The sequence below is a fragment of the Sus scrofa genome, chromosome 15, assembly GCF_054392235.1.
Source record: "Sus scrofa isolate SSC_HxYL_T2T_F1_AM1 chromosome 15, Sscrofa_HxYL_maternal_Yorkshire_Landrace_v2.0, whole genome shotgun sequence".
Taxonomy (NCBI): domain Eukaryota; kingdom Metazoa; phylum Chordata; class Mammalia; order Artiodactyla; family Suidae; genus Sus; species Sus scrofa.
The window spans coordinates 122,749,692-122,769,065 of record NC_139397.1 but is presented as its reverse complement, the minus strand read 5'-3'; the positions used below and the strand labels follow the sequence as shown (position 1 = coordinate 122,769,065).

General features: G+C 35.5%; 1 protein-coding gene and 1 non-coding gene across 10 annotated transcripts in view; one reads left to right on the top strand and one right to left on the bottom strand.

The window, feature by feature from the left end:
* PARD3B (par-3 family cell polarity regulator beta) overlaps window positions 1-19,374 on the bottom strand; it is a 1,028,888-nt gene that overhangs the window by 516,297 nt on the left and 493,217 nt on the right. The window lies entirely within an intron of this gene.
* Window positions 18,106-18,212, top strand: LOC146396101 (U6 spliceosomal RNA). The gene has a single exon (XR_014830656.1). It is a non-coding gene; the product is annotated as a U6 spliceosomal RNA (small nuclear RNA).

The following is a 19,374-nucleotide window of genomic DNA, read 5'->3' as shown; positions in this document are numbered from 1 at the left end:
TTGATATATGCAAATATATTAGACAATAGATTTAATTCTTAGCATGAAAGTTGATTTTAAAAAATCCTTTCAAAAATATGTCTTTGTAATTAATGTCTTCATTTTTACTCAAGTTAGGTAATTTACAGATTAGTAAAATTATTTGTGGTCATTATAAGTCAAGAATTTTTGATATAAATACTCTGAATAAATTTAAGCTAGTAAATGAGAAGCCCCATGGATTAAATATATCCACTGAGGAAAAAGAAGTCCACATGTAAATAAAATAACAGGTATTTAAAACAAAGGAACTCCTAAAATGTCCACTAAGATTAGCCATGCAACACCCTTTCAGTTTATTTGATGAGATTGAAATGCATTTTATACAGACCCTACTCATAAAAGAAAGAGGAATATCTGCAATTGGATTGCTCACATGCATAGCTACCACGAGAACCACGTATTATAAACACCTTCAATATGCTGCTTATTACCAATGAAATTAAAAAGCATTAGGGATGTGTCCCTATTCCTTACTTGGAAACCTTTCAGGTTTTGTATTCAAACATATCTTTCCAATAGTAGCTACAGATGTCATACATGTGCTGAGGGCTTTTAAATGGTTTCCTGTTTTAATAGTTGGTGTGAATGTAAACAAAGTACAGACTCTACTTAGCCTTTTAGGGAAAAGGGAAAAAAAACAACAGAGAAACCCAATCAGGTCTAAAAATGAGTTTATCCTATTTTGTACAAAGAAAACAGAAAGAGTCTGGGGAAGATAAACTAATTTCTACCAGTTTCTGCCTACCACATATACACTAACTCAATTTAGATTGATCTGATAATGTCTACAGAATTACTACCAAGACAGAAGGTTACTATATACACTTGGACTTTTTTTTTCCCCCTTAAAAACAGCATGAGATAAAATGTTGTCTAGGCTCCTCTTAATTTTATTTTAGTTTTATCTTGGTTTGTTACTTCAAAGCAAATAAGACAAGTTTTTTTTGACATCTTTTCAAAATTTACCACAGCAGGACAATGCCAGAATCAATCTTTATTATATAGAATAACACAACTTTAAATCATAAGATAATGATTTTTAAGAGAACACATCTAGATTTATTTGAAAAACTGTGTACACAGGAGCAGAAATAAATAGTAGCTTCATTTCAAACATTAGAATTGTTTTTAAAAGGAGCAATTTTTGTGTATAAAAATAACCATTAATTCAACTTGGGGCAATGAAAAGTATTGGAAGAGCATCCAAAGAAACTAAATCTTAACTCTTCAATGTTCAATGAATCAACTTTCTGCTAATAATATTCTTGTTAAATTTCAAGGATAAATTCTAAAATGTTCAGAAGATATATATTCACATTTATAAATGTGGTCAGGACTTGGTAAAAATCATTTAATCCCTCTGAAACTTAGTATCTGCAATTCAGTATTTACTAAGTAATTACTATATGTTATTTATTAAGCAAATCCAAGAACATGAACTCATTTTTATCCTCAATGCACTAAGTCTAATTCCATATATAAATTTTAATTTTAAAATATCTAACTTGATATTATTTCTCAAAGGCCTGTTATAAATGTAATTAATAAAATTAAAACAAGAAACATGACCATAGCAAGTAATGTTATTTTTTAAACAGTAAATAGAGTTACAGAAAAGGATTTTATATTTTTATTTTCAATTTTTTTTTTATTTTTCATTTATTTATTTTGTTTCCCCAATACAATTTTTCTCCTACTGTACAGCATGATGACCCAGTTACACATACATGTATACATTCTTTTTTCTCATATAATCATGCTCCATCATAAGTGACTAGACATTGTTCCCAGTGCTACATAGCAGGATCTCATTGCTAATCCATTCCAAAAGAGCTTGGATTGTGGAATGGAAATCCTGTGAAACTGGATTGTGATGATACTTATACAACTACAGATGTGATAAATTCATTGAGTAATAAAAAAAAATTTTAAAAGTTAAAAAAAAGCAATAGTCTGCATCTATAAACCCCAAGCTCCCAATCCATCCCTCTCCTACCCCCTCCCCCTTGGCAACCACAAGTCTATTCTCCAAGTCCATGATTTTCTTCTCTGTGGAAAGGTTCATTTGTAGCACATAATAGATTCCAGGTATAAGTGATATCATACGGTATTTGTCTTTCTCTTTCTGACTTACTTCACTCAAGATGAGAGTCTCTAGTTCCATCCATGTGGCTGCAAATGGCATTATTTTGTTAATTTTTTATGGCTGAATAGTATTCCATTGTGTATATATACCACATATTCCAAATCCAATCATTTGTTGATGGACATTTGGGTTGTTTCCATGTCTTGGCATTGTTATTTTAATTTTTTTAAATGAGAAAAATGTCATTTAGAATGTAAAATATCTAAACTGGAAACTTTATCATGGTTGTGAGCCAGTGATAGAAAATAGAATTTGATATCTCTTATCTTTTAATAAGTAAATTATTTTATTTATTAAATTTATTTTTGTCTTTTTTTTTTTTTTTTTTTTTTTTTTTTTAGGGCAGCACCTGTGGCATATAGAGATTCCCAGGCTAGGGGCCAAGTCAGAGCTACATCTGTGGGCCTACACCACAGCCACAGCAATGCAGGATCTGAGCCATAACTGTGACCATATAGGTCACAGGTCATGGCAATGACAAATCCTTAACCCACTGAGTGAGGCCAGGGATGGAACCCACATCCTCATGGATACTAGTGGGGTTTGTTAACCACTGAGCCACAGTGGGAACTCCTACTTATTAAATTTAAAAAAAAGTTTACAAAAATGTAGGCATTTTTAAAGGTAGAATTCTTGAACATATCATTCAATATGCATATTTACTGATGGTAGAAATATGGACTTCAAACTGTCTTATTTCTTTATAAAAGGATAAATCAATTAAAACTACAAAGTTTGGGAGTTCCTGTCAGAGCACAGTGGAAATGAATCTGACTAGGAACCATGAGGTTGTAGGTTTGATCCCTGGCCTCGCTCAGTGGGTTAAGAATCCGGCATTGTCATGAGCTACAGTGCAGGTCACAGATGCAGCTCGGATCCCCCACTGCTGTGGCTCTGGTGTAGGCCAGCAGCTATAGCTCCAGTTAGACCCCTAGCCCAGGAACCTCCATATGCCATGGGTATGGCCCTAAAATGACAAAAGACTAAAAAAAAAAAAAGTACAAAGTTTATTACTATACATGAGGCTACTTATGTTCATAACAAGAAATATAAAAAAGAACTCATTCAATTTATATCTAAAGTTTTAATAAAGGTCAAAAGTTAATCTCCAAAATATACAAACATCTCGTACAATTTTATACCAAAAAAAAACCCAATTTAAAAAAATGGTCAGAAGATCTAAATACACATTTCTCCAAGGAAGACAGACAGAAATCTAAAAACCACATGAAAAGATAATCAACATCACTAATTCTTAAAGAAGTGCAAATCAAAACTACAAAAGAGGTATCACCTTACACCAGAATAGACATCAAAAAGTCTATAAAAAATAAATGCTGGAGAGATGTGGAGAAAATGGAACCCTCCTACACTACTGGTGGGAAAGTAGGCTGGTTCTACTATGGATAACAGTAAGGAGGTTCCTTAAAAAACTAAACATAGAACTACCATATGATCCAGTAATCCCATTCTTGGTCATCTATCCAGAGAAAACCACAATTTGAAAAAATATGTGCACTCCAGTGTTCACTGCAGCAGTATTTATAACAGCCAAGGCATGGAAGCAACTTAAATATCCATCAATAAAGGACTGTACAAAGAAGATGTGGTACATATATACAATGGAATATCACTCAGCCATAAAAGAGAATGAAATAATGCCATTTGCAGCAACATGTATAGACTTAGAAATTATTACACTAAGTGAAGTAAGTCAGACAAAGATGAATATCATATGAGTTCACTTATATGTGGAATGATATAAAAGGACTTACAGAACAGAAACAGGCTAAAAGATTTTGAAACCAAATTTGTGGTTATCAAAGGGGAAATGTGGGAGTGGTAAATTAGGGTGTTGGATTGACATATAAACTCTACTATATGTATAAAATAGATGGGTTATAAGGACTTATTGTGTAGCATAAGGTGATCTACTCAATACTGTATATAACCTATATGGGAAAATAATCTGAATTGGAATGGATATATGTATATGTATATGTATAGCTGATTTACTTTTCTGTACACCTGAAACTAACACAACTTTTTAAGTAAATTATACTCCAATAAAATATGGTATGAATGCCCTGTGTGGTGAAAAATACTTTGTGTTATTGTCCAATAACCCATTAATAATGCACAGTATCCATTCCATAGTAAAGTAGAAATTGAATTTTTTCACTTCTTCATTTAAAAAATATTATTAGAGCATTTTGGCAAAAAAAAAAAAAAAAAGGAAAAAGGAGCAAAATAGTAAGGACTTGATACCACTTCTTTTTACAACACACAGGAAAAAAAAAGAATAAATCCTAAAAGGTAAGCTTGACTCAACAAGATAAACACTCTGGTACCCCTGAAACTGACTAAAAACAAAATGGTGGGTGGGACCCAATCCATGAACTTGACAGTCTCTAGCAGAAAATTTTAAGAAAGAATGCAAGAAGAAAATTCAGGAAATGGTGAAGAATCACTATAATTTGAAATAATAGCTGGTACATTTTCAGAATAGAAGGAAAACATTAATCCTCAGGTTGTTATTGTATGCCAAAGGTCAAATAAACCACTTTGAGAATGAAAAAAATCAGTAATAATAAAGACAAAATACGTACTATCCACCAAAGTATGACAATTAGACTTTTAACAGCAACAATACTTTGTAGCAGACAATGAATAAGATCTTTTAATCTTTAAAGAAAAATGGTGGGCAACCTAGAATTTTATACCCAACCAAGCTATCATCCAAGAGCTAAGGTAAATTTAAGGCATCTTGAAAATTCAAAGTTTATGTTTCACATATCTTCTCATAGAAATAGCCCTAAAGTACTTCATCACTTAAAAAAGAAAAGGAAAGAAAGCAAATTCATGAGAAAGCATGAGACAGGTACAACAATTGCTGAGATAGGTTGCTAAATAAAATTATTGACTTTAAAATGTTAATGACCAGTGTTTTGAACTTAAGATAAAATTTATATCCATAGACAACAATAACTAGAAGCATGAAAGTACTATTGGTAAATGTAATGTGTAAAAGTGAAAGTCGTGTCTAGAAAGACAGAAATTCTAAATAACAAAAATATATTTGAAAAATTATGTGGGAGTTTCCACCATGGCACAGTTTTCACATGGTAAGAATCAGTCTGCAGTGGCTCAGGTCACTGCAGAAATGTTAGAGGATCTGGCATTGCTGCAGCTGTAGCTCAGGTTCAATCCCTGGCCCAGGAAATTCCATATGCTGAAAGTGCAGCCAAAAAATTAAAAAAAAAAAAAAATCACACATACGGATGTGTGTATCTCTCTATATACCCACACATATAATAAACTACAAAGTAAAATGTTTTATTCAAATGATTTAGATCAACACACTTTGATGGTATATCTTTTGTTCTTTACATTAATATCAATGCTGTTATTAAAATCTTTTAAATTGTAGGATAAATCAAATAGGCAATTATGTTAAAGTTAATAGCACCAAGACTTTCAGGATGGAAGAGAAGCAATTAGAAAATCAAAGAAATTAAACTCAGTGCTAAAGCTAAATTAGAGATATTGATTGAACTCAAGATTTTAAACATATATTCATATATTTTCTAACTATGGCCAGAAAATGATGTAGAAGCAATGTACTCTCTGGAAAAAGGTATACACCTTGAACCTGGATTTTTGGTCCATGTCTATTCCATTCTATTTAGACCCTTGGAGAGAATATTTAAGTCTGGGGTAAGCAATGTATAAGTTGATCTTGGGAAATCTGGCTGTTCCCGAGAGGAAGGAAGCTTAACAGCAAAACCCAAAAGTTAGTCTGAAGGAGCTTTTGATTTACTAAAGCTGAGTTATCAGAGAGAATGGTTGTAATTGATTGAAATAAACTATGTCTATGAATCTGAGTCCCTAGTGATACTCAAGAAAGAAAAAGCCAGAGAATACTTCTTTGTCACTATTTGGCACTTCCACAAATCAAATTATTTACTTTAAAAATTAGTAGATTAAAATCAAAAGAATTAAGCATTTTTCCTACACTAATAGCATGAGCTATATTTCATACCAATTAAATATAGCTCCATCTGAAAGCTAGGGAAATCATTATATTAAAAAAATGCCAGCAAGTGTAGAAAGAAATGAAAATATTTAAAGCATCATATTGTAATAATTAAATAAATTATTGTTTCAGGATAAAATTATCAAGTGTTATAAAAACTATTGACAGTAACTGGACAAAGTGCCAAAGTTAATCCATAAATGATTATTTCTAGTCGCTAGCGAAACACATTCATGTTTGCAATAAGAAATGAGGTTGTCACCTTAATCCAATAATGAAATTTAGGTCACTAATGGTGAAAAATAAAACAAAGCAGATATTATGTGTCTTTTTATCTGATACATAAGAAGTGCATGCCACCTATGATGTCATCTTACTAAAAACATTCAACTTAATCAAGCGTTTAGATACAACTTCCAGTTAACAGAACCTACTGGGACTAGAGAAGTCAAATTACTTCACAAGGAAGTGATGAAATTCATAAAAAATTACTTACCAAAGGAAACTGCTTGGCTTTTCTGCAAGTCAGAGTAATAAATAAAGAGATTACTCTAGATTATAGAGAAAAAGACAGCAATCAGATGTGTAGTCCTGGATTAAGTGTGTGATCTTGGAATAAACCCTAATTTAAAACAACACATGGAGGACAATTAAAGAAATTTTAATATGGATCAGATACTATCTGACATTAAAAATTAATTTCATGAAGCACGATCATTTTATGTTCATAATACGGGAAAATATTTGTTTTGTTGTTTGTTCTGAGATACACGTGTAAATATACAGAATGTATGTCAAGGTTTCAGTTTTCTAAGCAGATACTTTAGTAGTCACCACCATCTGGGCGATAGGGCTCAGGGTGATTTCACAACCTCACACAGAGACAGGGTGGGTTGAGGAACAAGGTTGAGGAAACTGAAGCAGAGTGGGTGGGGGGTGGCAGGAAAATGAGAGACAGCAAAGGTTCCTTGGCTGACCCCTCAGGAAGGTTGAGCAGACCATAGGTAGGCATCACAGAACAGTCCCTATTACTCATACTATTTATAGGACGTGTATAAGCGTAGCCTTGTCAGTGGCAGGAATAAACAAGAAGGTTGGTACCAGGCAGTGCAGAGCATGAGTAGCAGCTGTTTATTGAGGTCATCTGGAGAGGTGAGCTGCCTTGGAACTGGAGATCTTAATGTCTTGGGAATTTGGTGTGTTTGCTGCTGGTGTCATGGAGCCACTGGCCCTACTGATGATAAGCTCAAGGACAGGCTCTTCGTCTGAGGGTGAGGGCTGCAGGCTCTGTTCTAGCCAGCTTATATTTCAGGCAACTGTGTGTGAACTCCAGTGTCATTTAAGCTAATTCTTCCTGTATCACAGTGCTTAAAATCTACTTCAAAATTCTTTATGAGATAATAAAATCTACAGTTCAAATTTATGAGTAATGAGTAAAGAACACAAAAAATGTATAGATTTGAAACAAAGAAAAAAGGGGGGGTAATTAATAGTCCAATAATAATCAGAAACGAGACCAAACCATCCCAAATTTCACTAATTTTAAACGTATTGGACTAACCTATTTAAACACATAGATTGGATTTTAAAAGACATTCTATGTCCCTTATGTCCCGATCTTCATGCCTAAGTTAAAACCACAAGGAGAATGAAAATAAAGGAATAGAAAGTCACCAGGAAGATTGTAACCAAAATAAACTGGTGGTTGCAAATGTATCAGATAAATAGGTTTTAATATAAAATTATTACTGTGGATAAAGGGAAACTTCAAACAAAAGGGAGAACTCATCCAGAAGATATACCACTTATGAATTGTAAACAGCTAATAGCATAGCTTCAGCATACATAACACAAGCTCTCACAAAGTTGGAAGCACAATTTGACAGGTCTATACCCATACTGGAAACTTTAGCACACTTCTATCAGAAAGTGGCAGGCAGGAAAAAAAGAAATTATATAGAGCATTTGAACAACAAAGTGAACAACCTTGAGGTAATAGAGAAATGAGGAGATAAACATTAATTTTAGTTACGCATTAATTTTTTACAAAAGTTAACCATACACCAGATTACAAAATATCACCATAAAGTTCAAGAAATCAATACCACATAAATCTCTTGATAAACACTGTGATTAAATTAGCAATGGGTTTACAGTGATATGTTAATCAACTTTAAAAGGTACTATTAACTATCTCAGAGGGTGAAGAGGAAATCACAGCAGTTCTGAAATGAATGACAAATAATGACATGAATGACAAAAACTTTTGATGCTGTGTATCAAAAATTAAGGGATGTGGCTAGAGTAGTAGTTATACTTAGATGAGAAGCAAGCTTATATAAATGTAAATGCATTTATTGAAAGCAAAAAGTGAAACATATAACCATATAAGAACTTAGGAAAGAACATAAACATTATTTCTCTACTCTTAATCAGAAAAAAGGAAGTAAGAGCAGAAGTTAATAAAACACGAAAAGAATATAGGGATAAAAGCAAAAGTTGTTTCTTTGAAAACAATTAAAAAATAGCAAGATAGATCTCCCCTAAGACTAATCAAAGAAAATATATAGAAAATGTAAAAATCAGTAAGACTGGCGATGGGGGAGACCATTACACAAATAACAAATATTACTTTAAAATTCTAAGACGAATTAGGCAGCAATAAATTTGAAAAGGCTGTAGATGATTTTTTGAAAATTTTTAAAATTGGCAACGTACCAAAATGTGTGCACATGAAAGAGATAATCTGAATAAGCTACCTCCTTCTATGCCCTATTCTACCCACAACAGAAAGCACATATACATACAGTCCCAGGCTGAACAGCTAAGTCTACAAAAACGCAATCCCAATACTAAACACAAATTGGTTCAGAGAATGGGGGGAAAATACAGTGCAAGCTCCCCTACACATTCTGTGAAGCTCATAGAAGGTATGGAAAGCACAGTGCCAAAACCACACAGAGCAAACAAAAAGACCAAAAACTACCTCAGTTACATAGATGATAACATCCCAAATAAAACATTCAAGTTGAGTTCGGCAATATAGAAAACACAACACATCATGCCCAAGGAGGCTTTATCATGAAAATGTATGGATGGAATAAATTACTTTCAGGGAGTAAAGGGGAAAAATTATCATCTGAATAAACAGAAAAAACATCCAACATTCATTAATTATTTTAAATGGCACTATAATACCAAAAAGTAAAATAAAAATAGATCTCTACTCACACTAGTTAAAAAATTATAGGTGAATTAAAATTCTAAATATGAAAAATAAAACAGAAATTCTCAGAAAAAATAATATTAGAAAATATCATTGTGATTTAGGGTAATAAAATGATTTATTTAAACACACACAGCACAACACTGGAAGTAAAAAACATAAATATATTAAAATTTAAAACGTCTATAATTAAAAAAAAAATCAAGGTTGAGACAGGTCACAGACTGGGAAAGATACTTCCAATGTGTAAAATAAAAAAAAAAGCCCAGTGTTCAGAATGAGGATAGGAACACAGAAGAGAAAAGAAAAATGAATGCATGGAAATATTTGGTGACCAGAGAGAGGAGTGTTGGTTCTATACTAAGTTCATTTCATCTTATTTCCCTTTCAGTTTGGAAAAGCCTGTTTTGCTCAGATGCACAACTTTCCCCACCCTGAATTCACATGGGATTTAGAGCAAGGTCACCCAAAGCCAGTTTCAACTCTTTCAGTGAATTCTTGGGAATTTAAGATGGTTCCGGAATGAAAAAGTGAAAATAAACATTAGACAGACTCCTTGAAATCAGATAACTTAAGAATTAAAGAAAAGCAGTAAACATAACAAAAATAACTAAGTAAAAAGATAGAAAACCATTCCCTCATAACAAATTCTTAAACTGAGAATAACGATCACTGATAATTTCCATGTGTTAGACCAATTTATGTTCCTACCGGTATTATAGGAGAGTTCCCATTTTAATCATTTCTCATTTTACAGATGAAGAAACTGTCCCTAAGAAGTTAGGTAACTTCTCCAAAGCCACAGGATTCAGTCTCTCAACTGGGACCAGAAGGCAGGTCTCCCAATTCCTGGTCTACAAATATATGTTGCTACAGGGTAGCTTGAACACACTGTACTCTTAACTAGGGTAGAAAAACCAAAATGATCTATGGTTAGGAGTTTTCTTCCTTCCTTCCTTCCTTCCTTCCTTTCTTTCTTTCTTTGTCTTTTTGGGGTCACACCCACCTCATATAGAAGTTCCCGGGCTAGAGGTCTAATCAGAGCTACAGCTGCAGGCCTACACCACAGCCACAGCGACATGGGGTCTTAGCCACATCTGCGACCTACACCATGGCTCACAGCAACACAAGGATCTACGACCCACTGGGCGAGGCCAGGGATCGAACCCGCGTCCTCATGGATACTAGTTGGGTTCGTTACCGTTGAGCCATGACAAGAACTCCAAGGAGTTTTCTACATCACTGGTTTCTCCATCAGTATAGCCTTTCCTGAATGAGAAAACCTATCTTAACTGCTTTATCAGAAACCAGTTTTTCTTCCTGCTTGATGTCAACCATGCTAACCAAGTATTGGAAGACCTACCAGAGAGATGCTAAAAAGGCAGGCTGATCTGTTCAACACCATCAGACTAAGATGAGTGTCTCAGCCAAACAGAGAGCCGAATAATATGATCAGGATCTTTGGGGAACACCTTATCTGTTCTTACATTCACAGAATGTCAGTTAGTTATTTGAGATACATTAACTTTTCCAAACCCAAAGGAGTCTGTGTCCTAAATTATTACTTCTGTGGCCCAAGACAAAACTCCTGTTTTTAAGGAGGTAGGTGTTGTGTTTTTTTTTTCCCCCTTGTCTGCTGTTCAGTGAGGTTGGTAATACTAAATATGATTTATTAAATGGGGAATGGACAAAAATACTCGCTTGTGTCTTAAATAACGTATCTCAGGGTGTCTTTGCAGTCCCGTCAAATTATGCTATTTTCAAAAAGTCCTTTGTATTTCACCAGTCCTCTCCTTTCCAACAGAACATCTGTCCTACTTTCTTCTTCTTTTTTTCTTTTACAACTTTAAAATTTCATGCAAAATCTTACAGATAATTTGTTTTTCACAACTCCAGTGCATATTAATTCATCAAAGATATTGTGATCTTTTCACTCTACCTGCTATATCTTTGAATAATTCATGGAAATTGTGCTTCCAAGGGTTTCTTCCATGTCTGAACCAGCAGAGATAGCTGACCAGGTCTCCTGATGCCTCAACACCTGGTCCTCCACAGGCCAAGTCCAGTCTATTTTTATGACCTAATTTCACGGCATTCTTCCCATTGCATTGGAGACTGAAGTTCACAAACAACACCTGTCTATGATGCATATTCCCTGACTCTACTCTCAAAATTCTGATTTAACAAATGGGGAGGTGGCTCAGGAATATGTGTTTTTACGGTAAGTTGTCTTTGGCTTACTCTTTGAGAAACAGCATTCAGAATTTGTCTACTCTATTTTAATTCCTCTACAGTCAGGTCTAATTCTGTCCAAACACTACTTACATATCCTTGTTAATATGAATTTCCTCACTGATCTCTATGCCTATCTTATATAGGCATATAAATCCTTACTTTAAAAGACCCACATCAAGTCTTCTTCTCTTGGAAACGACCTTAGCCACTCTGGCACAGAGTTCTTCCTGAACTGACAGTACCCACAGTCATGATCAATTGCTTAAACCTGACCTTGGCTCTGAGTCTGTATCAATGTCTGCTGAGTCCTCCCCATGCTAGCCACTGTTCTCCCAATGAGGAATGTGGCACCAAAGGTCATGTGGTCATAGACCACTCCTGCCACCTGCCATAGCCATGGCTGATTCAAAGTAGCCATGGCTTCAAGATGCTAGACTTCTTTCCTGGAGCCCTGGCAAGGAATTAGTGCCTCTCTGGAGATGAGAAAACTAGAATTGTTAGCAGCTACGTTCCCCTCTGTTGAGGAAGCTGGCCTGCAGATACACATGACAAAATCTGGGAAATAATAAAGTAGAGAAAAGTACTTGAGTCTCTGACTCCAGTTTTTCCTGAAGTCCAGCTGCATCTCGCACTTAAGATACATTCCACATGCTCTTTAGATTGCCTGCAGCATTCTCAGGAAAAACAAAACAATAACAACAACAACGAATCTTCACTTTTTGACTGAGCCATTTTACATTGTACTGTTGTCACTTGAAGTTAAAAGAGTTCTTAAATGGTTACTGGCATATAACATTTAACTCTGTGTGTTTTCCCCATGTTCTAAGTTCTGTAAAAGCTGTTTCCACTTCTTTACCTCCAATACCCTCTTCAACCAACAGTACAAGTGCTTCCACCTCACTTGCCTCTTCAGGAACTGCTCTTAATAAGATTATCAAAGACTTCAAGATTTGAAATCTGGTTTCTTTCTTTTTTTTCTTTTTCTTTTTTGGGGGTGGGCGCACCTGTGGCATATGTAAGTTCCTACGCTAGGGGTCAAATCAGAGCTACAGGGGATGGACTACACCACAGCCACAAAAACACCGGATCCAAGCCACATCTGTGACCTCTGCTGCAGCTCGCGCCAACACCAGATCCTCAACCCACTGAGCGAGACCAGGGATGGAACCCGCATCCTCATGGATACTAGTCAGGTTTTTAACCTGCTAAGCCACAGTGGGAATTCTGTCAACTCCTATTTCTTTGATCCCCAAGCACCTCTACTTCTGTCTTTGCCCACAGACTGGATCTTAGGTCCATGCATTGGTAGAACACTCTGCCTCACTACACAGAAACAGAATCTGGGAATTCCTGACGTCTCCTCTGTGTTCTACCCCCATCCAAGATCTGTGATTGTAGTTCCCAGATGTTTCTGCCACTTACAAGCTTTATAACTGAGTAATGTGACTTTTCCTTAGTTTCTTTGTACCTTATTTCCTTATTGATAACATGGGGATATAAATGGTAGCTATTGTTATGAGGATTGCTATAATTAGAGAAATATGTTTGAAGCACTTCGAACAGGGACCACAAAGAAAGTGTGGGTGTGGATTTTTTTTTTAATTAATACTGAATCCATCAATTGCTAAGTCCCTATCTATAAAGGGATCATGGGGTAATTTAGGCCTTTGCCCCACCTCTGTCCTCAGTCATACTGTAACAAACTCCTAAGTATTTTCTCATCTCTACTCTGGTCTTCGGTTTTGTTTTTTGTTTTTGTTTTTTTTTTTTGTCTTTTGTCTTTTTAGGGCTGCACCCATGGCACATGGAGGTTCCCAGGGTAGGGGTTGAATCAGAGCTACAGCTGCTGGCCTATACTACAACCACAGCAATGCTGGATCTGAGCCGTGTCTGCGACCGACACGACAGCTCACAGCAACGCCAGATCCTTAACTCACTGAATGAGGCCAGGGATCAAACCTGTATCCTCATGGATACCAGTCAGGTTTGTGAACCACTGAGCCACAATGAGAACTCCTCTACTCTGGTATTTGCAAAGTTGAACCTGTAACCTATTTCCTACTCTTCAGTGGTCTTTGTCTAACACTTAAAAGTCAAGCTTCTCTATGTGACATATATCATCTTTTATGATTTTGCTCCTCTTCCTTCCAAACTCCCTCAGCAAGACCAAAGTGTTCGTAATTCCTTCAGAAGACCGTGGGAAAACTATTATGTCGCATCTCTGTCTTTATACGTGTAACCCTCTGGCTAAAACACATTTTTCCATGATTTGGCCTGGTTGCCTCCTATTCATCCTTTAAAGCTCAGCATTTACATAAAACTTGCACTCCTCAAAAATCATTTTCAAATTCTCCTATTAGTTTTCCATAGACTTTCCCTGTGGAGGGGCAGATCATTGCAATTGCCATATTGAATTATAATTACCATTTATATGTCTGTGTCCCTCAATGGATAAGGAGAGAGACACAAATGTGAGGGCTCCCGCGGGGAGGCCCAAGTTTTAGTCATCTTTTAACCCTTGGCACAAACTGTGAGACTTTGGCACAATGTTTGTTAAATTAAGGCAAAGATTATGAACCATTGTGCAGAATCACCCCAAACTTATGAATGAAAGATCCCAGGAAGTCCACAGTCAAAAGTAGGAAAAGAGTCCAAGAGCTTTATAAGGACTTAATCTTCCATAATGGTATCAAAGTGTGGTATCAGCTGGGAATCATACAACAAGTGTGTTTTTTCTCCAAATTAGACCAGAAGAATTTTATTCTGAAATGGCTGCCTAGATTCATTGCTTTAAAATACTTAGATTTACATGTCAGGCTGCTAATTTTTAAATCATCAGGCCAATAATCAAAAATTAGCAAGGACTTTAAAAGCAAAAATCAGTTTGGTAATTTCTAAGGTACATTATTTTAAGTTACACGATGCAATAAATCAGTTTACCTCTATGTGGTAGAAGCAAAGTAAAACAAAGTTTTTCACCCAGTTTCCATAGGTAACTGAAGAAAAAACAGAAGCAGGAGCACTAGGAAGAATATTTATTCTACTTGCTATTTTATGGAAAGTAGTCTATGGATAGTCAGTAAATGCACATCTGACCCAAGATCAAAATGTCCTAATATTCAGGTGTTGAATAGAACGCACTTGCACAAAGTCTGTAATTTCTACTTTATTCATCAAAAGAGATTTAGAAATCCAGAAAAAACTCACATTTTGACAGTAAAAGGTCATTTGGTAGGTTCAATAATACTCCCTCCAAATATACACGGATGATTCTTACACATTTTCAAATTGTAAAGAAAGCACTGATCAGAGGCTGAACTTAAATGACTAAAATCATTTCCAAACAAGTTCCTCCCCCACTAGTACCACTGCCATCACATTTAAAATGCAAAAGGCTGGAAAGTGACTTGGAGGAATTGAGTTGAACTATATTAAAAATGCAGAAATGGCATAATGTTCTCAGAGGTCTATGTCTGCTCTGTTTTATTTTGAGATATACAGACATAAGTGATTTTCAGGCTGAATGAAGTCCATTTGTTCACCATTTAAAAGTGAATGCAAAAAACACAAGAATCATATCTGTTACCTTTTAAAACACTGTGTTCTTTAAACACTGCATTTAAAACATTTTCTCTATAAAACATCAATCTATTAGAATCAGAGAATGTGTTCATTTTTTTTTCTCTCCATTTGCTTGTCCACTGTTTTTATCACTCACTGGTTCATTCAGTCAATTAGTTATTAAATACCTACTGTATGCTAAGTGCTAGGCTACCAAGATAAAAAGCACATTCTCTGCTCTCAGCACACATCCACTCTCAGGAAAGAGGGGGAGATACAAAGAAAAATGATACGTGTTTACAACCCTGTTCATGAAAGAAGTATGATCCATCCCTACAGAGGGGAAGGGGATGGCAGGAACTAGGAGGGGGCAGTTAGCTCAATCCTGAGCATAGCAGAACAACCCGAGTGGGGGAACCAGTATATGAGAGGTGTGTATGGCCTCTGATATTTCGGTCTGATGTTAAATACAAAAATATTTTCATCATGATCTCAATACGTGCTGTGTCATACATTACTCTAAAAATTTTCGCTGAAAGAGCACCGGACTTCTGCCAAGGAGTAGAGTTTCAAAAAGAGATTTAAAACGGAGGTGCAATGAGATCCTGCTGTGTAGCACTGGGAACTATGTCTAGTCACTTATGATGGAGGATGATAATGTGAGAAAAAAGAATGTATACATGTATGTGTAACTGGGTCACCATGCTGTACAATAGAAAATTGACAGAGGACTGTAAACCAGCTATAATGGAAAAAAATAAAAATCATTATATAAAATAAATAAATAAATAATGTAACTTGGAAAAAATAAATAAATAAAATGGAGGTGATGTTGCGGGCTGGCCTTAACAAATGAGAAGGTGTCTGCCATGCAGGAAAGTGAGGAAGGGAATTTAGGGAACACCAAAAAGCAGGGGCTTTCAGAAAAAAACTATAGGACATGAATGTCAGGTTAAGACTATTTGAAATCATCCTGTTTCTTTTTTCTTTCTTTTCTTTTTAAGGCTGCAGCTGGGGTATATGGAAGTTCCCCGGGATAGGGGTCAAATCGGAGCTGCAGATCTGAGCCACATCTGCAACTTACCTGCAACCTAAACTGAAGATTATAGCAATGCTGGATCCCTAACCCAGTGAGCAAGGCCAGGGATGGAACCTGCATCCTCACGGAGACTAATCAGGTTATTAATCCATTGAGCCAGGATGGGAATGTTGGCCCTGTTTCTTAAAAACCCCTCCTTTCCCAGTTCACGCTAGGTTCCCAATTTAAACAAAATGTTTACAAGGAAGAGAACTACTTCCTATCAAGAGAGGGAAAAAGGGGCTGAACTCATTGATACAGCTCTAATACTGCTTTAAGAATTGGCTTTTGGAGCATTTTTTTTTCCCCCTCATTTTTCCCCCCAAATGAAAAGAAACTGCAGAGGTCTCTATAATAATGAGGCTCAAAATGGATTTAATATTCAGCTTTAGAGTTAATTTGTTTTCCTAGCTATGTGCTAAGTGCCTTCCTTAAATTAAAGCCCAATCTGATCAAGTTCAGCTTTTTAAAAAGATGACTCTCCGAAGTGCTTCTAGAGTCTACCTCATCCTTCCATCCTTTAGCAAATGCATATAGTACTTATTATGGATTATAAGAGTTTTTACAAGTACTTGCTCATTTATTTCTCAAGATGAGCCATGAAGATAAGTCCTATTCTTATCAGCATTTTACAGATGAGGAGAGTGGGACCCAAAAAAGGTTCATACCAGGCAGAAATCAACCCTTTACGCAGTAGTGGAACTAGAACTGTCTCAGGCAATCTTGCTTACGGGTCCCTGTTCTTAATCACTTCAGCCTGCTGCCTCTCGTGGTTCTCAGCTCCCACCTACTGCTCAGTACCTTCTGAAATAATTTGAGTTCAAAGGATGCATCTCCAAGCTAAATTTCATGGGAAATTATTTATGATTATTGTTTCCTCTATTCCTCCTACATCTTTTAGAGACCTTTCAGGCAGATCTGTTTTTTACCTACTCCCGGGATGGTGTCCAGTTTCTAGGAACAAGACCTTTCTCTCATGGAAAGAGAGTGTTATGAGGATAGATTATACTACTGAATCCTGATGCACAATTTCATGTGGTCAAGCTCCAATTACAAAAGTCCCTTGTGGTTTCCCATTTATAACTGTGTGTTTTTCAACTCAAACAGATGTTGTTCTAGTTTCTAGATCCTGCATGGGTTTGCCATACATGACCCTAGTGAAACTATCATGAAAACTGGATTTCTTGATAATGGATTTACATTCATAATGTTAGTCAAGAAGCGGCTAAAAATAAAAGCGGTGGCTAACTCTAGTTTTTATGTGCATGCATATTCATTTAAGTTATTTCTCTTTAATTATATTTCACACACATTAGAAATTTGGTAATTATAAAAGACCTTTAATTATCAACATTCATTATTATCACTATTATTAACATATATTAAACACCCACAGTCTGCTAAATGCTATACTCAAGATAAAAGGCATTAACCTCACAATTCCACTGTGAGCAAGACAAGACAATCTTCTTCTTCCAGTCAGAGAAAAAAATTATACTTGCCTAACTTGACAAAGAGCCAATGGATGCGTCAGGGACAAAACCTAGTTGTCTTAACCACTAGACAATTGGATAAACAAAGAATGGCTATAAAACTCTGCTGCTTTAAGCATAGTCGAATCTTTTCTTCCATAAATATTTTTAATGCCTGCATCAGTTTTTTTTTTTTTTTTTTTTTTTTTTTTTGTCATGGCAAATCTTTCTGCTGCATAGGGATATGTAAGCTGTATAAATCATCAAAGTTGCTTGAGACCAACTTTACCATATAAACTTTGGTATCAAGTGCTTGCTTCGGCAGCACATACACTAAAATCAGAATGATACAGAGAAGATTAGCATGGCCTCTGCACAAGGATGATGTGAAAATCTGTAAAGCATTCCATATTTTATTTTTTGCCAAGGGGGAGTGGGAGAGGGAAGGAGTGGGATAGACTGGGAGTTGGGGTTAGTGGATACAAACTATTATATTTAGAGTGGATGAGCAATGAGGTCCTGCTATACCCTTGTGATAGAATATAACAGAAGATAATATGAGAAAAACAGTGTGTATGTGTATCTACATATATATATATATATACATACACATATATACATATACATACACATACATATGTGTGTACGTATGACTCGGTCACTTTGCTGTACAGCAGAAATTGACACAACATTGTAAATCAATTATAATAAAAAATTAAAAAATTTGGTATCAAATAGAACAATAACAGTTTTGGCTAAAATTAATGTCTGAGTATAACACGATGAAATGAACTTTTTAGGAAGCAGTTTATAAACTGGCTTTGAAGGCTGTTTCAAATGCAGTTACCCAAAGCATTTAAGCAATGGCAGCATCAATGGGACAAAGGTATAGACTCTAGGGTGCCACTTCCAAGGCTAGCATTTGATTTCAATACAGAATCAAAGAGGTTATACTTTGGATTAAGACACACTTGAAGTTCTAGCTCTGCTAATTATTAGCCATATGATCTGGGGCAAATGAATTCACTTGTTTGAGCCTTAGCTTCTTCATCTATGAAACAGAGTAAAGAAGGTGAATTTTCAGATTGTTATGGGATGAAATAACCTATTTAAATACATATAATAAAGTGTCCGCATCTAATATGACTTGGAACTGGGCAAAGAAAGTCCCTCCCTCCATGACACCCTGGGTAGTATTACGTGGCCATCTGTTGGCAGTCTAGCATGCAGATTAATGCTATTAAAACTGCAATTAAATTGCTTTGTGGTTTAAATAGACTATTAGGTGATAGGAAAATGTATTTCATTCTGTTCTTTACATAAACCTTTAATAAGTGCCTCCTGTTCTTTAGGAAAGACGTCACATCCTGGGTATGTGAAAGAACATGCGATCCACTCACAAGAAATTTAGTCTAGTAAGGAAGATATAAAATGTGGAAAATTTTAACATCAGTTAGAAAGAATTAAAACAAAGATATGCTAGTGTGCCTTGGACAGGAAGTGGCTAATTCTGCTCATTAACAGAAAGAGGTTAGCGAAAGATTAGTAAAAGAAAGAGATCAGGGGGAAGGGGGGTGA